The sequence below is a fragment of the Scyliorhinus torazame genome, chromosome 4 (assembly GCF_047496885.1).
Source record: "Scyliorhinus torazame isolate Kashiwa2021f chromosome 4, sScyTor2.1, whole genome shotgun sequence".
NCBI lineage: Eukaryota > Metazoa > Chordata > Chondrichthyes > Carcharhiniformes > Scyliorhinidae > Scyliorhinus > Scyliorhinus torazame.
In genome coordinates this window covers 302247964-302271358 of record NC_092710.1, presented here as the reverse complement: position 1 = coordinate 302271358, position 23395 = coordinate 302247964, and the positions used below count along the sequence as shown (strand labels likewise).

The 23395-nt window shown below is 49.1% G+C and overlaps 1 long non-coding RNA gene across 1 annotated transcript in view; it reads right to left on the bottom strand.

Moving 5' to 3' along the window:
- The window catches only part of LOC140411044 (uncharacterized), a 45669-nt gene extending 22931 nt beyond the window's left edge, over positions 1-22738 (bottom strand). The window contains exons 1-3 of the long non-coding RNA XR_011940794.1: positions 22420-22738; positions 19006-19110; positions 7933-8051 (exon numbers count right to left, since the gene is read on the bottom strand). This is a non-coding gene — a long non-coding RNA (uncharacterized lncRNA). The remainder of the gene's footprint in view (positions 1-7932; positions 8052-19005; positions 19111-22419) is intronic.
- Positions 22739-23395: the final 657 nt, after the last annotated feature.

Here is a 23395-nt window from a genome sequence, read left to right as displayed (position 1 = left end):
TTCGGACCCGCTGGGCCCGCTGTTGGTAAGGGAAGGGGGGGCTCTGCCCCCGACAATGTCCAGAGCGCTGATTTCCCTGATCCTGAAGCGGGACAAGGATCTCCTATAGTGTGGGTCATATAGGCCAATCTCACTCCTAAATGTAGATGCAAAATTGCTGGCAAAGATTTTGGCCATGAGGATAGAAGACTGTGTGTCGCAGGTCATACACGAGGATCATACGGGGTTCGTGAACGGGAGGCACTTGAATACCAATGTACGGAGGCTCTTGAATGTTATAATGATGCCGGCGATGGAAGGGGAGGCGGAGATAGTGGCGGCGTTGGATGCGAAGAAGGCCTTTGATAGGATGGAGTGGGGGTACCTGTGGGAGGTGTTGGAAAGGTTCGGGTTCGGGGAGGGGTTCGTCAGGTGGGCGAGGCTGCTATATGAGGCCCCGGTGGAGAGTGTGGCCAGAACAGAAGGAGGTCAGAGTATTTCTGGCTACACCGGGGGACGAGGCAGGGGTGTCCCCTGTCCCCCCTGCTCTTTGCGCTGGCGATTGAACCCCTGGCCATGGTGTTGAGGGAGTCGAGGAACTGGAGGGGGCTGGTGCGGGGTGGGGAGGAGCATCGGGTGTCGCTCTATGCGGATGATTTGCTGCTATATGTGGCGGACCCGGTGGGGGGAATGCCGGAGGTGATGAGTTGTTATCCTTAGAGAGTTTGGAGATTTCTCTGGGTACAAGCTTAATATGGGGAAGAGCGAGTTGTTCGTGGTGCACCCAGGGGACCAGGAGAGGGGGATTAGTGAGCTCCTGCTAAAAAGGGCGGAGAGGAGTTTCAGGTACCTGGGGGTCCAGGGGGCTAGGGGTTGGGGGTGCATAAGCTTAACTTCACGAGGCTGGTGGAGCAGATAGAAGAGGCGTTTAAGAGGTGGGATGTGCTGCCACTCTCCCTGATGGGTAGGGTGCAGTCAGTTAAAATGACGGTGCTCCCGAGGTTTTTGTTCCTGTTCGGTGGCCGGTGGTGGAGTTCCCACTGTTGCCGCCACGCAGGGTCCAGGACAGGGTGCTGTCGGGGGTATGGGTTGAAGAGGGGAGGATTTCGGCAACGTATCAGGTGATGTAGGAGGAGGAGGAGGCCTTGGTGAAGGAGCTAAAGGGTAAGTGGGAGGAGGACTTGGGTGAGGAGATTGACGAGGGGATGTGGGCGGATGCCCTGGAGAGGGTGAACTCTTCCTCCTCTTGCGCGAGGCTCAGCCTCATACAATTTAAGGTGCTGCATAAGGCTCACATGACCGGGGCAAGGATAAGCCGGTTCTTTGGGTGCGAGGACCGGTGTGTTAGGTGCTCAGGGAACCCAGCAAACCACACACACATGTTCTGGGCGTGCCCAGTGCTGGAGGACTTTTGGAAGGCCGTAGCGAGGATGGTGTCGAGAGCGGTAGGTTCCAGGGTCAAGCTGGGCTGGGGGCTCGCAATATTTGGGGTGGCAGAGGAGCCGGGAGTGCAGGAGGCGAAAGAGGCCGGTATTCTGGCCTTTGCATCCCTGGTAGCCCGGCGAAGGATTCTTCTTCAGTGGAGGGATGTGAGGCCCCCGAGCGTGGAATCCTGAATCAACGATATGGCGGGATTTATTAAATTGGAGAGGGTGAGATTTGCCTTAAGGGGATCGGTGCAAGGGTTCTTCAGGCGGTGGCAACCATTCCTAGACTTCCTGGCAGAGCGTTAGAAGATGGTCAGCAGCAGTAGCAACCGGGGTGGGTGGGGGGGGGGGGGGGTTGGTCACAGATGGTGACCAATTATAAAGGGAAATTGGCAATAAAGGACAGACAGACAGACATACGAGATCTTAAGCAAGATAATAGCAGCTATCATGCTTGTGTTCACAGAACTCCGGAACCTCAGGAACCCCAGAGGAAGACAAAGAAGAAGACTGACAAAGATGAAGACAGCCTTCGTGTTCACATGGATCTTAGCGGGATCCCTTCAGTTGCGCGCAGACGCTACCCCCCTGACCCCTACCACACCAACCGTAAATGACTCTCACCCCTGCAATACACGGAACCCCGAGATAACTAGCCCCGCGACAGCTAGCAATACACCGACCTGGTGTGATAAGTTTATCACCTGGTACTCACTCTCATATGTAGTCGAAGTACTCTTAGTGCTGGCGATACTTTGCAGTTTCGTGCAAACGTTTAGAGTTAGGAAATGGCAAAAGAGAGCATATTGCTCTCGCACCCCGGTATACAGGTTTAGGTCCCCCATTTTCGGATTTCACCAGATCCCCGAACCCCTTGGGACGGATTAAAGTGCATCCATTTTTCTTTATGTATTCTGTGGAATAAAGAATGTGTCTGACTGCCAGGCCAGGGAAATTTGTGTGCTGCTATTTTGTACAGGTTAAGACATATAGATTATTTTTGGATTGTTTGAATGAGGATAGTTTATTGAGAATAGTTAGAGGTTCCAGTTTGTTTATTTTTCTGTAATGCATGTATTAATGTCATGGCGCCCCGTAGAGTTTTATGATAATGAATGTATTTAAAATGGTTTAGGTAAAATTGTGTTGCATAGGATAGGACAGTGTAGAGCCTAAGTATGGGTGCCCCATTTGGTCAGAGGATGAAGACGACGTAGCAATGTGATCCTTCACAAGAAGGGTGTGTAGCCATCTGGGATGGCCACGTCCCGATTACAAAATGGACACTTGCAAAGAATGCAGGGAAAATTGGACAATACTGAAAAACAAGCAGGTGCAAGATCTGTCTGTTGATTAGAGCTTGGCTCTCAGACAGGACAGAAACTGCTAAGCCATCTACATACTAATGAGCCATTTCCAAGGACAAAAAGGAAACATTTAGATAAACAATGTTAAGGCAAACACCCCGGCGCCAGAGGAAACTCAAACAAAGCAAACCAATGGCCACCTAGGACACGCCCAGCAACCAGGGAACCCACCCCTCTATGGAGGAAGAGCGAAGCCCTTTCAGGTCTAAAAGGTATTCCCCAAGAGAGAATCTTTCTACTTTGGTCTTGGCTCTCAGCGAAGAGAGAGACCAGCCGAGCAGCTACACCAGACCAAGTAAGTTCCAAGTCAACGCACGCTACGAGATAGACGCTCCTAGTTGCTACCCTGTAAACAGCTCAACACAGCAGCCTCAGAACCGAGCAACGGTCCTTGTTCATCTGACTGAGTGGGCACCCGAAGCTAAGTATAGGCTTTAGTAATAGTGATAGTTTGGGTTGTAGAGTTTTATGCACGAGTAGGTTTGACTGTGTAAATAAATGAGCATTGCTTTTGAACTTACTAACTGGTGTATCGAGTCTTTGATCAGTATTCGGTTCTGAACCTTGTGGCGGTGTCAAAAGATACCTGGCAACTCTTGAGCAAACGTAATTAAACAGAGCCAAATTAAGAGGCAACACCAAAGAAAGCAACAATGCTCTGTGTCCCCTCCCCCTGCCAAACTATCTTAAACTCCTCCCAACAGCACGAGCAAACCTACCTGCAAGGATGTTGGCCCCAACCCTTGTACATGTCCCACCTTCCCCAGGAACGGCCCCATGATTCAACAATCTAAAACCCTCCCTCCTGCACCAACTCTTGAGCCACGCATTCATCTGCCCAATTTTCATATTTCTATACTCGCCAGCAGGTGGCACTGGGAATAATCCAGAGATTACAAGTTTAGAGGTGCTACTTTCTAATCTACTGCCTAGCTCCCCGAATTCTTGAGGCAAGGCCTCATCCTGCATTCTGCCAAGGTTGTTGGTACCAACATGTACCATGACCTGTGACTTTTTACCCTCCCCCCTCTAGGATGAGGCAACATGATAGCACAGTGGTTAGCACCGCTGCTTCACAGCTCCGGGGTCCCAAGTTCGATTCCCGGCTTGGGTCACTGTCTGTGTGGAGTCTGCATGTTCTCCCTGTGTCTGCATGGGTTTCCTCCGGGTGATCCGATTTCCTCCCACAAGTCCCGAAAGACGTACTGTTAGGTAATTTGGACATTCTGAATTCTCCCTCTGTGTACCCGAACAGGCGCCGGAGTGTGGCGACTAGGGGCTTTTCACAGTAATTTCATTGCAGTGTTAATGTAAGCCTACTTGTTACAATAAAGATTATTTTAAAAATTATAAAGAGGATGCCCTGCAGTCATTCAGTGACATCCCTGTGACTGGCATCAGGGAGGCAACACACCATCCTGGAGTAACCCCCCCCCAATTGTACTCCTTTGAGGTACCAGTTTCCAAAATGGAATACCGGGATGCGAGCGGGATCCCAGGGGACTCCTGCACTACCTGCCTGTTCTTCCTGGACTGCCTGGTGGTTACCATTTCCTTTTTTCCTCTTGCCCCTTGAGCTGTGGTGTTTGAACGTGTTATCCATGTGACACTCAGCCTTGCGGATGCACCACTGTGTCTTCAGCCACTGCTCAAGCTTCAGTTTCTGCAGCTGGGAGCCACTTCCCACACGTGGTCATCTCGGACACTGGTACTGTCCAAGACTCCCCCAGTGACAGGCCACACATTCCACCCGGCTGTCCTCATCTGACATGTCTTAATAGTAAAAAATTATGCCTCAGACTAGAACAAATCCAGAAGTAATACTTCTCCCAACAAATAATATGTTTTTTAGCTTCAGCTATTTAGACAGCCCCTAATATCAGTTACCAATCAGCTTACCACTTTCCTGTAATGCCACTTTCCATAAGTCTACCCCCCTTTTGAATTCCTCAATTGAACCCGCTTCCACCACACTCTCAGGCAGTGCATTCCCGACCTGACCCACCTGCCGGTTTACAGGTTTTTTTGTCATGTCGCTTACTTAAATCTCTGCCCCCTTGTAGAATCCCATTGTGCAGAAGGAGCCCATTCGGCTCATTGAGTCTGCTACGACTCTCCGAAAGAACACCCTACCTAGGCTTCCCCCCCGCAAACCTGTTACCGTTCCCGCAAACCTGTTACCGTTTGGTCACTGAGGGGTAATTTAGCATGGCCAATCCACCTAACCTCTTGTTCCGTGAGAACAGCTTCCTCCAATTTACTCTGTCCATGATTTTGAATTTCTATAAAATCTCCATTGAGCTTTTTTTTCTCTAAGGAAGTATTTTCTACAGCAGTTAGTTTCCAGTCCAGAGGAAAGGGGGCGTTGCCAGATCTGATGCTTGGGAATGAGGTGGGGTTTGTGGATTAAGTGTCGGTAGAGGAATACTTGGGGGCCAGTGATCATTGTACAGGGGCCAGTGATCATTGAACAGGGGCCAGCGATCATTGAACAGGGGCCAGCGATCATTGCACAGGGGCCAGCGATCATTGCACAGGGGCCAGCGATCATTGCACAGGGGCCAGTGATCATTGTACAGGGGCCAGTGATCATTGCACAGGGGCCAGTGATCATTGTACAGGGGCCAGTGATCATTGTACAGGGCCAGTGATCATTGCACAGGGGCCAGTGATCACTGTACATGGGCCAGTGGTCATTGTACAGGGGCCAGTGATCATTGTACAGGGGCCAGTGATCATTGTACAGGGGCCAGTGATCATTGCACAGGGGCCAGTGATCATTGTACAGGGGCCAGTGATCATTGCACAGGGGCCAGTGATCATTGTACAGGGGCCAGTGATCATTGCACAGGGACCAGTGATCATTGCACAGGGACCAGTGATCATTGTACAGGGGCCAGTGATCATTGCACAGGGGCCAGTGATCATTGTACAGGGGCCAGTGATCATTGTACAGGGGCCAGTGATCATTGCACAGGGGCCAGTGATCACTGTACAGGGGCCAGTGATCACTGTACAGGGGCCAGTGGTCATTGCACAGGGGCCAGTGATCATTGCACAGGGACCAGTGATCATTGCACAGGGACCAGTGATCATTGCACAGGGACCAGTGATCATTGTACAGGGTCCAGTGATTACTGTACAGGGTCCAGTGATCATTGCACAGGGGCCAGTGATCATTGTACAGGGGCCAGTGATCATTGCACAGGGGCCAGTGATCATTGTACAGGGGCCAGTGATCATTGCACAGGGGCCAGTGATCACTGTACAGGGGCCAGTGATCACTGTACATGGGCCAGTGGTCATTGCACAGGGACCAGTGATCATTGCACAGGGGCCAGTGATCATTGCACAGGGACCAGTGATCATTGCACAGGGACCAGTGATCATTGTACAGGGGCCAGTGATCATTGTACAGGGGCCAGTGATCATTGCACAGGGGCCAGTGATCATTGTACAGGGGCCAGTGATCATTGCACAGGGGCCAGTGATCATTGTACAGGGGCCAGTGATCATTGTACAGGGGCCAGTGATCATTGCACAGGGGCCAGTGATCACTGTACAGGGGCCAGTGATCACTGTACATGGGCCAGTGGTCATTGCACAGGGACCAGTGATCATTGCACAGGGGCCAGTGATCATTGCACAGGGACCAGTGATCATTGCACAGGGACCAGTGATCATTGTACAGGGTCCAGTGATCACTGTACAGGGTCCAGTGATCATTGCACAGGGGCCAGTGATCATTGCACAGGGGCCAGTGGTCACTGTACAGGGGCCAGTGATCATTGTACAGGTGCCAGTGATCATTGTACAGGGGCCAGTGGTCACTGTACAGGGTCCAGTGGTCACTGTACAGGGTCCAGTGATCATTGTACAGGGGCCAGTGATCATTGCACAGGGGCCAGTGATCATTGTATTATAAAGGTTTAAGTTGGCTAAGGAGATGTCCACAAAGCAATCCAGAGCAAGAGTAATTCACTGGGGAAAAGCCAGCTTCAATGGGGCAAGAATGATTCCAATTTATCTGAGCCAGAGCTGGAGATCAGCCGGCAAAACTATACCTGAACAATGAGCTTGAATAGTTCAAGTACAGTCAAGGTATATTCCTCGGAAGGGAAAAGGTAGGACAAACAAATCCGGAGCTCCCTGGATGACAAAACAGCTATTGATTAAAATGAAGAAGAAAAATGGGCCGATGACAGCTGCCAGGAGGTTAACAGAGTGGAGAACCAGGCCAAATAAAATAACATAAGAATTAGGAGCTGGAAGAGGTAATTCACCCCCTCATGACTGCTCCGCCTTTCAACACGATCATGGCTGATCTCTTGGCCTCAACTCCACTTTCCTGCCCGTTCTCCATAAGCCTTCATCCCATTACTAATGAAAAATCGGTCTATCTCCCCCTTAAATTTACTCACTGTCCCGGGACGGCACGGTAGCACAGTGGCTAGCACTGTGGCTTCACAGCGCCAGGGTCCAAGGTTCGATTCCGGCTTGGGTCACTGTCTGTGCGGAGTCTGCACGTTCTCCCCGTGTCTGCGTGGGTTTCCTCCGGGTGCTCCGGTTTCCTCCCACAGTCCAAAGATGTGCAGGTTAGATGGATTGGCCATGATAAATTGCCCTTAGTATCCAAAAAGTTTAGGAGGGGTTATTGGGATAGGGTGGAAGTGAGGGCTTAAGTGGGTCGGTGCAGACGTGATGGGCCGAATGGCCTCCTTCTGCACTGTATGTTCTATGTCCTGTCATCCACTGCACTCAGGGGTAGTGAATTCTACAGATTCCCCACCCTTTGAGAAGTAATTTCTTCTCACCTTTTTTAAATCTGCTACCCCAATTACGATTCCTGACCAGACCCCAACAGTGGCTAGGATACTGGACCCAAACCCCAATATTTTAGTTTATTTTAAGGCAGAAAGAATGATTTGCTCCAGAGGTGATTGCATGAAGAGATAGGGCTTTGGTATTTTAAAACAAAACTTTATTATTAACACAAAATATTGAACTCTTTAACTTCACATCCTAAAAGAATGGTTTACAATTACCCCTTAAACACTACTACTCAATTGTCCATTAAACAAGAAACATACAGCTCTAAATCCATTTTTAAAATTAACATGACAGAGTAATACTTGCTTTACAGGACAGCTTCTGCCTACCTTCAGATTCTGGCTGAATATCTTCAAATAGCTGCTTCAACAGGGTCATTTCAGCCTCTTCCTTGTCCACAGACAAGACTGCTCGGCTTTAAAATATTATTACTCTTTTTTAAACTGTCCTACTGGGAAAGAAAACTGCCTTTATTTGTGGACCAAGTGGTAGCCAGATCAGACCTCTTCAAAAGCTTTTTCAAAATGTTTCTTTCTCCCTTAGCTTCACCCAGCACTGACATCATCTCCCCAAGCTGAAAAACAAATGAACTTTCCCGGGGGACTGAAAGCATATTAACTCCCTAGCGACTGTCCCCATTCAAACCACAGTGCATTAGCCCAGACTGAAAAACATATTCCTCTGTCAATTTCACATTCTGACTGCTGAAAGCTCCCAGGACCTTTTATTTAATTAAACAGGACCATTGCAGTCAATCACAGTCTAACCCCAGGCTTTTAACCCTTAAATTGCCCAATACATTGATAATCTAGTATTCTGAAGATCTTCCAGCCATCAGACCCCTTATCCTAAAACTATGGCCTCTCGTTCTAGATTGTCCCACAAGATATTTAATTAGATGAATATAGAAAGTTCAGAGGGGAATTGAAAAAAGCAAATAAGAGCAGTGTGAGAAGATTGCCAGCTAACATAAAAGTGAATCCAAAAGTCTCCTATGCTTTGCATCTGTCTTTACCAAGGATTTGCTGCTGTCCATATCATACAGGAGGGACACTTGAAGGGTTTAAAATTGTTAAGAAAGTGGTATTGGATAAGCTATACTTGATTCGGCATGAATGCTGAAGGGAGTGGAAATTACAGAGGAACTGGCCATTATTTTCCAGTCTACCGTAGACTCATGGGTGGTGCCAGAGTTAGAATCATAGAATCATAGAAGTTTACAGCATGGAAACAGGCCCTTCGGCCCAACGAGTCCATGCCGCCCAGTTTTTAACCATTAAGCTAGTCCCAGTTGCCCGCACTTGACCCATAACCCTCTATACCCATCTTACCCATGTAACTATCTAAATGCTTTTTAAAAGACACAATTGTACCCGCCTCTTTTACTACCTCTGGCAGCCCATTCCAGACACTCACTACCCTCTGAATAAAGAAATTGCCCCTCTGGGCCCTTCTGAATCTCTCCCCTCTCACCTTAAACCTATGCCCTCTAGTTTTAGACTCCCCTACCTTTGGGAAAAGATGTTGACTATCTACCTTATCTATGCCCCTCATTATTTTATAGACCTCTATAAGATCACCCCTAAGCCTCCTACGCTCCAGGGAAAAAAGTCCCAGTCTATCCAGCCTCTCCTTATAACTCAAACCATCAAGTCCCGGCAACATCCTAGTAAATCTTTTCTGCACTCTTTCTAGTTTAATAATATCCTTTCTATAATAGGGTAACCAGAACTGCACACAGTATTCCAAGTGTGGCCGTACCAATGTCTTGTACAACTTCAACAAGACGTCCCAACTCCTGTATTCAATGTTCTGACCAATGAAACCAAGCATGCCGAATGCCTTCTTCACCACCCTGTCCACCTGCGACTCCACCTTCAAGGAGCTATGAACCTGTACTCCTAGATCTCTTTGTTCTATAACTCTCCCCAACGCCATACCATTAACTGAGTAGGTCCTGGCCTGATTCGATCTGCCAAAATACATCACCTCACATTTATCTAAATTAAACTCCATCTGCCATTCGTCGGCCCACTGGCCTAATTGATCAAGATCCCGTTGCAATCCTAGATAACCTTCTTCACTATCCACTGTGCCACCAATCTTGGTGTCATCTGCAAACTTACTAACCATGCCTCCTAAATTCTCATCCAAATCATTAATATAAATCACAAATAACAGTGGACCCAGCACCGATCCCTGAGGCACACCACTGGTCACAGGCCTCCAGTTTGAAAAACAACCCTCTACAACCATCGTCCAGCCAATTTTGAATCCAATTGGCAACCTCACCCTGGATCCCGTGAGCTTTAACCTTCTGCAACAACCTACCATGCGGTACCTTGTCAAAGGCTTTGCTAAAGTCCATGTAGACAACGTCTACTGCACTGCCCTCATCTACCTTCTTGGTCACCCCCTCAAAAAACTCAATCAAATTTGTGAGACATGATTTTCCACGCACAAAGCCATGCTGACTGCCCCGAATCAGTCCTTGCCTCTCTAAATGCTTGTAGATCCTGTCTCTCAGAATACCTTCTAGCAACTTACCTACTACAGACGTTAGGCTCACCGGTCTGTAGTTCCCAGGCTTTCCCCTGCTGCCCTTCTTAAACAAGGGCACAACATTCGCCACTCTCCAATCTTCAGGCACCTCACCTGTGGCTGCCGATGATTCAAATATCTCTGTTAGGGGACCTGCAATTTCCTCCCTAGCCTCCCACAACATCCTGGGATACATTTCATCAGGTCCCGGGGATTTATCTACCTTGATGCGCTTTAAGACTTCCAGCACCTCCTCCTCTGTAATATGCACACTTTTCAAGACATCACTATTTATTTCCCTTAGTTTCCTAATATCCATGCCTTTCTCCACCGTGAATACCGATGAGAAATATTCATTCAGGATCTCACCCAACTCTTGTGGCTCTGCACATAGATGTCCTTGTTGATCCTGAAGAGGCCCTACTCTGTCCCAAGTTACTCGTTTCCCCATTATGTATCTGTAGAATCTCTTTGGATTCTCCTTTGCATTATTTGCCAAAGCAATTTCATGTCCCCTTTTTGCCCTCCTGATTTCCCTCTTAACTCTATTTCGACAATCTCTATACTCTTCAAGGGATCCACTTGATCCCAGTTGTTTATGTATGTCATATGCCTCCTTCTTTTTTTTTTATTAAATATTTTATTGAAAATTTTTGGTCAACCAACACAGTACATTGTGCATCCTTTACACAATATTATAACAACACAAATAACAATGACCTATTTTATAAACAAAAAATGAATAAATAATAAATAACAAAAATGAAAACTAGCCCTAATTGGCAACTGCCTTGTCACAAGTAACACTCTCCAAAAATATAATTTAACAGTCCAATATATAATTATCTGTAGCAACGACCTATACATACTATACAGTATATATTAACAACCCCGAGAGTCCTTCTGGTTCCTCCTCCCCCCCCCCCGATCCTGGGCTGCTGCTGCTGCCTTCTTTTTCCCATTCCGTCTATCTTTCTGCGAGGTATTCGACGAACGGTTGCCACCGCCTGGTGAACCCTTGAGCCGACCCCCTTAGGACGAACTTAATCCGCTCTAGCTTTATAAACCCCGCCATGTCATTTATCCAGGTCTCCACCCCCGGGGGCTTGGCTTCTTTCCACATTAGCAATATCCTGCGCCGGGCTACTAGGGACGCAAAGGCCAAAACATCGGCCTCTCTCGCCTCCTGCACTCCCGGCTCTTGTGCAACCCCAAATATAGCCAACCCCCAGCTTGGTTCGACCCGGACTCCAACTACTTTTGAAAGCACCTTTGTCACCCCCATCCAAAACCTCTGTAGTGCCGGGCATGACCAAAACATATGGGTATGATTCGCTGGGCTTCTCGAGCACCTCGCACACCTATCCTCCACCCCAAAAAATTTACTGAGCCGTGCTCCAGTCATATGTGCCCTGTGTAATACCTTAAACTGAATCAGGCTTAGCCTGGCACACGAGGACGACGAGTTTACCCTGCTTAGGGCATCTGCCCACAGCCCCTCCTCGATCTCCTCCCCCAGCTCTTCTTCCCATTTCCCTTTTAGTTCATCTACCATAGTCTCCCCTTCGTCCCTCATTTCCCTATATATATCTGACACATTACCATCCCCCACCCATGTCTTTGAGATCACTCTGTCCTGCACCTCTTGTGTCGGGAGCTGCGGGAATTCCCTCACCTGTTGCCTCGCAAAAGCCCTCAGTTGCATATACCTGAATGCATTCCCTTGGGGCAACCCATATTTCTCGGTCAGCGCTCCCAGACTCGCGAACTTCCCATCCACAAACAGATCTTTCAGTTGCGTTATTCCTGCTCTTTGCCACATTCCATATCCCCCATCCATTCCCCCCGGGGCAAACCTATGGTTGTTTCTTATCGGGGACCCCCCCCAAGGCTCCAGTCTTTCCCCTATGCCGTCTCCACTGTCCCCAAATCTTCAGTGTAGCCACCACCACCGGGCTTGTGGTGTAGTTCCTCGGTGAGAACGGCAATGGGGCTGTCACCATAGCCTGTAGGCTAGTCCCCCTACAGGACGCCCTCTCTAATCTCTTCCACGCCGCTCCCTCCTCCTCTCCCATCCACTTACTCACCATTGAAATATTAGCGGCCCAATAATACTCACTTAGGCTCGGTAGTGCCAGCCCCCCCTATCCCTGCTACGCTGTAAGAATCCCTTCCTCACTCTCGGGGTCTTCCCGGCCCACACAAAACCCATGATGCTCTTTTCAATCCTTTTAAAAAAAGCCTTCGTGATCACCACCGGGAGGCACTGAAACACAAAGAGGAATCTCGGGAGGACCACCATCTTAACCGCCTGCACCCTCCCTGCCATTGACAGGGATACCATATCCCATCTCTTGAAATCCTCCTCCATCTGTTCCACCAACCGCGTTAAATTTAACCTGTGCAATGTGCCCCAATTCTTAGCTATCTGGATCCCCAGGTAACGAAAGTCCCTTGTTACCTTCCTCAGCGGTAGGTCCTCTATTTCTCTACTCTGCTCCCCTGGATGCACCACAAACAACTCACTCTTCCCCATGTTCAATTTATACCCTGAAAAATCCCCAAACTCCCCAAGTATCCGCATTATTTCTGGCATCCCCTCCGCCGGGTCCGCCACGTATAGTAGCAAATCGTCCGCATACAAAGATACCCGGTGCTCTTCTCCTCCCCTAAGTACTCCCCTCCACTTCTTGGAACCCCTCAACGCTATCGCCAGGGGCTCAATCGCCAGTGCAAACAATAATGGGGACAGAGGGCATCCCTGCCTTGTCCCTCTATGGAGCCGAAAATATGCAGATCCCCGTCCATTCGTGACCACGCTCGCCACTGGGGCCCTATACAACAGCTGCACCCATCTAACATACCCCTCTCCAAAACCAAATCTCCTCAACACCTCCCACAAATAATCCCACTCCACTCTATCAAATGCTTTCTCGGCATCCATCGCCACTACTATCTCCGTTTCTCCCTCTGGTGGGGCCATCATCATTACCCCTAACAACCTCCGTATATTTGTGTTCAGCTGTCTCCCCTTCACAAACCCAGTTTGGTCCTCGTGGACCACCCCCGGGACACATTCCTCTATTCTCATTGCCATTACCTTGGCCAGGACCTTGGCATCTACATTTAGGAGGGAAATAGGTCTATAGGACCCGCATTGTAGCGGGTTCTTTTCCTTCTTTAAGAGAAGCGATATCGTTGCTTCAGACATAGTCGGGGGCAGTTGTCCCCTTTCCTTTGCCTCATTAAAGGTCCTCGTCAGTACCGGGGCGAGCAAGTCCACATATTTTCGATAGAATTCGACTGGGAATCCATCCGGTCCCGGGGCCTTTCCCGCATGCATGCTCCTAATTCCTTTCACCACTTCTTCTACCTCGATCTGTGCTCCCAGTCCCACCCTTTCCTGCTCTTCCACCTTGGGAAATTCCAGCCGATCCAAGAAGCCCATCATTCTCTCCCTCCCATCCGGGGGTTGAGCTTCATATAATTTTTTATAAAATGTCTTGAACACTCCATTCACTCTCTCCGCTCCCCGCTCCATCTCTCCTTCCTCATCCCTCACTCCCCCTATTTCCCTCGCTGCTCCCCTTTTACTCAATTGGTGTGCCAGCAACCTGCTCGCCTTCTCCCCATATTCGTACTGTACACCCTGTGCCTTCCTCCATTGTGCCTCTGCAGTGCCTGTAGTCAGCAAGTCAAATTCTACATGTAGCCTTTGCCTTTCCCTGTACAGTCCCTCCTCCGGTGCTTCCGCATATTGTCTGTCCACCCTCAAAAGTTCTTGCAGCAACCGCTCCCGTTCCTTACTCTCCTGCTTCCCTTTATGTGCCCTTATTGATATCAGCTCCCCTCTAACCACCGCCTTCAACGCCTCCCAGACCACTCCCACCTGGACCTCCCCATTATCATTGAGTTCCAAGTACTTTTCAATGCACCCCCTCACCCTTAGACACACCCCCTCATCTGCCATTAGTCCCATGTCCATTCTCCAGGGTGGGCGCCCTCCTGTTTCCTCCCCTATCTCCAAGTCCACCCAGTGTGGAGCGTGATCCGAAATGGCTATAGCCGTATACTCCGTTCCCCTCACCTTCGGGATCAATGCCCTACCCAGCACAAAAAAGTCTATTCGCGAGTAGACTTTATGGACATAGGAGGAAAACGAGAACTCCTTACTCCTAGGTCTGCTAAATCTCCACGGGTCTACACCTCCCATCTGCTCCATAAAATCTTTAAGCACCTTGGCTGCTGCCGGCCTCCTTCCAGTCCTGGACTTCGACCTATCCAGCCCTGGTTCCAACACCGTATTAAAATCTCCCCCCATTATCAGCTTTCCCATCTCTAGGTCCGGAATGCGTCCTAGCATCCGCCTCATAAAATTGGCATCATCCCAGTTCGGGGCATATACGTTTACCAAAACCACCGTCTCCCCCTGTAGTTTGCCACTCACCATCACGTATCTGCCCCCGTTATCCGCCACTATAGTCTTTGCCTCGAACATTACCCGCTTCCCCACTAATATAGCCACCCCCCTGTTTTTCGCATCTAGCCCCGAATGGAACACCTGCCCCACCCATCCTTTGCGTAGCCTAACCTGGTCTATCAGTTTCAGGTGCGTTTCCTGTAGCATAACCACATCTGCCTTAAGTTTCTGAAGGTGTGCGAGTACCCGTGCCCTCTTTATCGGCCCGTTCAGCCCTCTCACGTTCCACGTGATCAGCCGAGTTGGGGGGCTTCCTACCCCCGCCCCCTTGTCGATTAGCCATCACCTTTTTCCAGCTCCTCACCCAGTTCCCACGCAGCTGTATCTCCCCCAGGCGGTGCCCCCCCGCCCATCCTCTCCCATACCAGCTCCCCCCTCTCCCCAGCAGCAGCAACCCAGTAATTCCCCCCTCCCACCCCCCCCGCTAGATCCCCCGCTAGCGTAATTACTCCCCCCATGTTGCTCCCAGAAGTCAGCAAACTCTGGCTGACCTCGGCTTCCCCCCGTGACCTTGGCTCGCACCGTGCGACGCCCCCTCCTTCCTGCTTCTCTATTCCCGCCATGATTATCATAGCGCGGGAACCAAGCCCGCGCTTCTCCCTTGGCCCCGCCCCCAATGGCCAACGCCCCATCTCCTCCACCTCCCCTCCTCCCCCCATCACCACCTGTGGGAGAGAGAAAAGTTACCACATCGCAGGATTAGTACATAAAACCCCTCTTTGCCCCCCACATTCGCCCCACCACTTTGTTCGAACGTTCTTTTTAATAACCCGCTCATTCCAGTTTTTCTTCCACAATAAAAGTCCACGCTTCATCCGCCGTCTCAAAGTAGTGGTGCCTCCCTCGATATGTGACCCACAGTCTTGCCGGTTGCAGCATTCCAAATTTTATCTTCTTTTTATGAAGCACCGCCTTGGCCCGATTAAAGCTCGCCCTCCTTCTCGCCACCTCCGCACTCCAGTCTTGATAAACGCGGATCACCGCGTTCTCCCATTTACTGCTCCGAGTTTTCTTCGCCCATCTAAGGACCATTTCTCTATCCTTAAAACGGAGGAATCTCACCACTATGGCTCTGGGAATTTCTCCTGCTCTCGGTCCTCGCGCCGTCACTCGGTATGCTCCCTCCACCTCCAACGGACCCGCCGGGGCCTCCGCTCTCATTAACGAGTGCAGCATCGTGCTCACATATGCCCCGACGTCCGCTCCCTCCACACCTTCAGGAAGACCAAGAATCCTCAGGTTGTTCCTCCTTGCGTTGTTTTCCAGTGCCTCCAACCTTTCCACACATCGTTTCTGATGTGCCTCCTGCGTCTCCGTCTTCACCACCAGGCCCTGTATATCGTCCTCATTCTCGGCTGCCTTTGCCTTCACGACCCGAAGCTCCCGCTCCTGGGTCTTTTGTTCCTCCTTTAGCCCTTCGATCGCCTGTAGTATCGGGGCCAACAGCTCTTTCTTCATTTCCTTTTTTATCTCTTCCACACAGCATTTCAAGAACTCTTGTTGTTCAGGGCCCCATGTTAAACTGCCACCTTCCGACGCCATCTTGGTTTTTGCTTGCCTTCCTTGCCGCTGTTCTAAAGGATCCACTGCAATCTGGCCACTCTCTCCTCCTTTTTCCATCCGTATCCAGGGGGGATTCCCTTCTGGTTTACCGCACAGTGTTTTTAGCCGTCAAAATTGCCGTTGGGGCTCCTATCAAGAGCCCAAAAGTCCGTTTCACAGGGAGCTGCCGAAACGTGCGACTCAGCTGGTCATCGCCGCACCCGGAAGTCACTCTCCTTCTTCTTTTTGACCAGAGTCTCAATATCTCGAGTCATCCAGGGTTCCCTACTTCTACCAGCCTTGCCCTTCACTCTAAAGGGAATGTGCTTACCCTGCACCCTGGTTAACACATTTTTAAAAGCCTCCCATTTACCAGCCGTCCCTTTGCCTGCCAACAGTCTCCCCCAATCTACCTCTGAAAGTTCCTGTCTGATACCATCAAAATTGGCCTTGCCCCAATTAAGAATTTTAACTCTTGGGCCAGACCTATCATTCTCCATAGCTATCTTAAAACTAATGGAGTTATGGTCACTTGTCCCAAAGTGATCCCTCACGAACACTTCTGTCACTTGCCCTTCCTTATTTCCCAAGACGAGGTCAAGTTTTGCCCCCTCTCTAGTCGGTCCATCCACATACTGAATGAGAAATTCCTCCTGAATACACTCAACAAATTTCCCTCCATCCAAGCCCCTAATGCTATGGCTGTCCCAGTCAATGTTGGGAAAGTTAAAGTCCCCTACTATTACCACCCTATTATTCTTGCAGCTATCTGTAATCTCCTTACATATTTGCTCCTCAATTTCCCGCTGACTATTTGGGGGCCTGTAGTACAGTCCTATCAAGGTGATCTCTCCCTTCTTATTTTTCAGTTCCACCCATATAGACTCAGTGGGCGAACCCTCGGATATATCCCCTCTAAGTACTGCCGTGATGTTCTCCCTCATCAAAAACGCCACACCCCCTCCTCTCTTACCTCCTGTTCTATCCTTTCTATAGCATCTGTACCCCGGAACATTGAGCTGCCAGTCCTGCCCCTCCCTTAGCCATGTTTCAGTCATAGCTATAATATCCCAGTCCCATGTGCCCATCCATGCCCTGAGTTCATCCGCTTTGCCCGTCAGGCCCCTTGCATTGAAATAAATGCAGTTTAATGTAGACTTTCCTTGCTCTCTGCCCTGCTTCCTCTGGTCATGCTTTACACACTCTCCTTTCCTGCCTTTTGTTTCCGTCCCCACTGACTTCCTACATCGGTTCCCATCCCCCTGCCACATTAGTTTAAACCCTCCCCAACTGCACTAGCAAACACACCCCCGAGAACATTGGTTCCAGTCCCACCCAGATGCAGACCGTCCGATTTGTACAGGTCCCACCTCCCCCAGAACCGGTCTCAATGTCCCAGGAATTTGAAACCCTCCCTCTTGCACCATCTCTCAAGCCACGTATTCATCCTAGCTATCCTGTCATTCCTACTCTGACTATCACGTGGCACTGGTAGCAATCCTGAGATTACTACCTTTGAGGTCCTACTTTTTAGTTTAACTCCTAACTCCCTAAATTCAGCTTGTAGGACCTCATCCCGTTTTTTACCTATATCGTTGGTGCCTATATGCACCACGACAGCTGGCTGTTCACCCTCCCCTCCAGAATGCCCTGCAGCCGCTCCGAGACATCCTTGACCCTTGCACCAGGGAGGCAACATACCAACCTGGATTCTCGTTTGCGTCCGCAGAAACGCCTGTCTATTCCCCTTACAATTGAATCCCCTATCACTATAGCTCTGCCACTCTTTTTCCCGCCCTTCTGTGCAGCAGAGCCAGCCACGGTGCCATGAACCTGGCTGCTGCCACCTTCCCCTGGTGAGCCATCTCCCCCAACAGTTTCCAAAACAGTAAATCTGTTTTGGAGGGAGATGACCGCAGGGGATCCCTGCACTGCCTTCCTACTCTTCCTCTGTCTGTTGGTCACCCATTCCCTATCTGCCTCAGTAATTTTAATCTGCGGTGTGACCAACTCACTGAATGTCCACAACTTCCTCAGCATCGTGGATGCTCCAAAGTGAGTCAATCCGCAGCTCCAGAGCCGTCAAGCGATCTAACAGGAGCTGCAGTTGGACACACTTCTTGCAGATGAAGGAGTCAGGGACACCAGAAGGGTCCCTGACTTGCCACATCTCACAAGAGGAGCATGACACGGGTCTGAGCTCTCCTGCCATGACTTAAACCTGAAGTTAAATTTGAACTACACTACACAGCTAAGAGAAAGTCAAAGAGAGAGAAATCACTTACCAGTCACAAGCCAATCACTTACCTGCTGGCTGTGATGTAATTGCTCCCGAGACTCCCTCACAGGTCTGCTTCTCTGCACCTCCTTAAGATGAGCACCAAATTCCCTTAACTAGTTAATTAATTTACTTAATTAATTGGATTTTTTTTTTTTTTTGGGGAAACTCAACCCCAAACACCAAACTCCAAAAAACACAGCCCTCACTCACCTCTTACCCGAACTCAGCCTTACCCAAACTCAGATACACTCTGTTTGCCTCCAGCACTCTGTTTCTATAGGCACTTCAGCCACACCCTTTGTATCCTTCCTGATTTACAGTCAGCCAATAGGCCTGCTCCCGAAACTGATCTCCCGAAACTAACAGCTGACCTGCAAGGTAAGGAAGTTGTTAAGCAGTACTTACCTCACCCAGGCAGCGACCTTTTAAACTGTCCCCTCTGCCTCGCAGCTCCTGCGCTTTTTCAATCTCCCGCGCTGTTTCCAAAGTCCCGGCTCTCTCTCTCTCCCGAACTAACAGCTGACCTGCAAGGTAAGGAAGTTGTTAAGCAGTACTTACCTCACCCAGGCCGCGACCTTTTAAACTGTCCCCTCTGCCTCGCAGCTCCCGCGCTTTTTCGATCTCCCGCGCTGTTTCCAAAGTCCCGGCTCTCTCTCCCGAATTCTGGAGAATTGCAAATGTTAGGTATAAAGTGCAGCAACTACTGGCCAGTTTAACCTTGCTGGTGGGGATGCTTTGAGCAACAATACCCGGGACAAAAATAAATAGTCACTTGGGAAAACGTGAGCTAATCAAGGAAAGCTATGGCTTTATTACAGGAAGAATTATGTTTAACTGGCTTTGACCCTCAGATAGGTTGTTTTGCTGGAGTTTGTTGGATGAGGTACAGGAAGGGCTGATGAGGGTAATGCTGTTGATGTGGTATACTTTGACTTGCAAAACACATTTGATAAAGTGCCTCACAGACCTGAGAGCAACGTTAGAGCTCATGGCTCATGGAGTAAAAGGGACAGTCGCAATGGGATATAAAATTAGCTGAGTGGCAGGAAACAAAGCAGTGTTAAGGACCCTTGCTAGTCCCATATTAATTAAAAAATATTATTAATTTTAAAACAAATTTTTTTTTTTTTTTTGAGTATTCAATTCATTTTACCAATTAAGGGGCAGGTTAGCATGGCCAATCAACCTACCCTGCACATCTTTTTGGGTTGTGGGGGCGAAACCCACGCAAACACGGGAAGAATGTGCAAACTCCACACAGACAGTGACCCAGAGCCGGGATCGAACTTGGGATATCGGCGCCGTGAGGCCGCAGTGCTAACCCACTGTGCCACCATGCTGCCCACCTGACGCACATGGCCCAATTTCAAAATTTGCAGATGATACGAAAACCGGAAGCATTGTGAACCATGAGGAAGCTAGTAGAGAACTTCAGAAGGACATAGGTTGGTGGAATGGATGGACAAGCGGCAGAGGAAATTGTGTGGAGTGATTAATTTTGTGAGGAAGGACTCAGAGCCACAGCAGGAAACAAGTGGTGCAATTCTAAAGGGGTTGCAGGATCAGAGGGACATGATATGTTATACAAGCCACCCACCGTCCTGACTATGAAATACACCACAGTTCCTTCACTTTGACCAAACTCCTGGAAATCCCTCCCTAGCAGCACTGTAGGTGTACCTGGATGACTAATGGATGCTACCCTTTATTGGAATTTAAGAGTCAATCAGATTGGATCTGGAATCACGTGTAGGCCAGACCAAGGGTGGCAGATTTACTTCCCCGAAGGGCATGAGTGGACCAGATAGGTTCTCACGGATTCAAACCCGGGTCCCCAGTGCATTACCCTGGGCTTGTGGGTTACCTGTCCAGTGACAATACCACTACACCATCTCCTCCCCTAATTAGTAGATTGAGTGGGTTGTCTTATGAGGAAAGGTTAGACAGAGTGGTCATGTTTCCGCTGCAGCTTAGAAGAGAGGGGTGATTTGACTGAAGTACGTAAGATCCGGAATGATCTTGACAAGGTGGGCGTGGAAAGGATGATTCTTCCTGTGGGCAAGTCCAGAACTAGGGGAAACTTTTAAAATGAGGGGTCTGCCCTTTTCGGACAGGGATGAGAATTTATTTCTAGCTCAGAAAGCAGGGTTGCTGAATATTTCTATGGCAGAGGTGGATAGATTCTTGTAGGCAAGGGAATGAAAGGTTATCGGGGGTAAACAGGAATGATCAACTTGAAACACAATCATTTCAACCATGATCTTATTTAATGGCGGAGCAGACTCGAGGCCGAATGGCCTACTTCTGCTATTTTGTTATGTACATGTTTGTATGCAGTGATTCAAGGCAGCTCACCATCACCTTCTGAAAGGCAATTAGGGATGGGCATTAAATGTTGGCCTAGCAATGCTCACATCCCAAGAATTAATATAAAGTGTGAATCATTGAAGGTGATAGGGGTGTTAATATCACATTACATCCTGGACTTTATTAAAAGGTTAGTACGCATGTGCAGCATGTAATCAGGAAGGCTAATGGAATGCTATCGTTTATTATGAGAGAAACTGAACTTCAAAGTAAGGATGCGATGCTTCAGCTATACAGGGCATTGGTGAGAGACCCTATCTTGAATACTGTTTGCAGTTTTAGTCTCCTCATTTCAGGAAGGATGCAAATATGTTGGAGGCGGTTAACTAGATCGATTCCTGGAATGAGTGGGTTATCTCATAGTACCATAGAATTTACAGTGCCGAAGGAGGCCATTCGGCCCATCAAGTCTACCCCAGCCCTTGGAAAGAGCACCCTAGTCAAGCCCACGCCTCCACCCTATCCCCGTAACCCCACTTAACCTTTTTGGACACGAAGGGCAATTTAGCATGGCCAATCCAGCTAACCGGCACATTTTCGGACTGAGAGGGGAAACCGGAGCACCCGGAGGAAACCCACGCAGACACGGGGAGAATGTGCAGATTCCCCGCAGACAGTATGAGGATAAGTTAGACAGGCAGGGCTTATTTCCACTTGAGTCAAGAGGGAGAGGTTATTTGATTGAAGGGTATAAGGTCCTGAATGGTATTGACAAGGTAGACGCAGAAATTATATTTCCTCTTGTGGGCGAGTCTAGAACAAGGGGGGCACTGTTTTAAATTTAGGGGTCACTTTCATAGGACAGAGATGAGAATTTGCTCTTGAGGGTTGTTCAACTTTGGAACCCTGCCTCAAAAGGCAGTGGAAGCGAGGTCACTGAATATTTTCACAGCAGAGATAGATTCTTAATGGGCAAGGGATTCCATGGTTATTGGGGTAGATGGGAACTCAATACAAATTCACCACCCGCAATCTTATTGAATTGAGAAGGCCTACTTCTGCTCCTAATCCGTATGTTTGCAGAGAGGATGCAGAAGATTCATGAGAATTGCTCCAGGGATGAAGAACTTCAGTTATGTAGATGGATTCTCCTTGGAGAAGGCAGAGAGGAGCTTCGATAGGGGAATTCAAAATCATTGGGAGTCTGGGCAGAGAGACTGTTCCCATTGGTGGAGGGACCAAGAACCAGGGGGCACAGATTGAAGGCAATTGACCATGGAGCCAATGACAACGTGCGGAAAACATTTTTATGGAGCAAGTGATTGGGATGTGGAATGCACTGCCGGACGTGGCAAAGGCAGGATCAATTGAGGCTTTCAAAAAAGGAATTGGATCATTTCCTAAAAAAGAAACATTTGTAAGACTTTGGGGAAAAAGGTCATTAGGTGAATTGGTCCTTCTGCAGGCCAGCAGACACATGCCAAAAGGGTCACCTTCTGCATTGTAAACATTATGACTCAGCATCCAGATCTGATTTTGTACCCGTCAACAAAATTGGAGCAAAGTCACTTCTGACAAGCACTGCATGGAAAGTGCATGTTCTTTATAAACCAAACTGCCACATATACTTATCAGGTTTCTAGAAGAATACTAGGGTATGCTAACCGTCTTGCAGAGATTGCCATGGCAGGGTTGTGTGGTGTCGTGGTCACTGTTCTGAAGGCTGGGTAGTTTGCTGCAAACAATGGTTTGTTTGAGGTTGCGCAGTTGTTTGAAGGCAAGTCGTGGGGATGACCTCGGCAAGATGTTCATCTTCATCGATGACGTGTTGAAGGCTGTGAAGAAGATGCCGTAGTTTCTCCGCTCCGGGAAAGTACTGGACTGTCTTCTGAGGAGGTCGGTGCGGTTTTTTGCTGTGGCGCGTTGGAACTGTCGATCGATTTATTTTTGCTGTCATCCTTTTGATTCATGGATGCTGAATGGACATATACCTTTACGTTGAGCAGGGGAAGTGAGAAATTCAAAAGTTACAAGAGAGTACACTCTGCTAGCTTTCGGACAACAGAACTCAAAGACTTTTAGGCGCCCAAGAGATCAGTGGGACTCGGTTCATTGGTCAATGGCTAATGACTTGGCCAGAAGGTTGTATTCTGCCTGGTAACAGGTGATGATGGGCCCTGCCCAAGTGGGATGAATTTCAGAGAGCCAGGGGAAAGACAGTCGAGTCCTGGGTGCTCAGAGGAAACTGCTCGCCCGCTCCCTAGTGTTTTCTCCAGAGAAACTGCATAGCTGTACACACAATGTCAGGGGTGACGGTGACCAGGGATCGAGCAATCTGGTGACCTGTTCATCGGGGGGAAATTTGCAAGGTTGGAGGACCTGGAGGAAGAGTACGAGCTGCCCGGGGGAATGGTTTTAGGTACCTGCAGGTCTAGGATTTTGTAAAGAGAGAGGTGCCATCCTTTCCTGGGCTACCAACCCTGGGGTTGCAGGACTAGGTACTGTTGAGGGATGAGATAGGGGAGAGGATGGTGGGCATATAAAATGCAAGTGTGAGGAGCCGGGAGGGGAGGTGGAGGCTGGGATGTGGGCAGAGGCCCTGCAGAGGATGAATGCGTCATCATGCGTGAGGTTAAGCCTC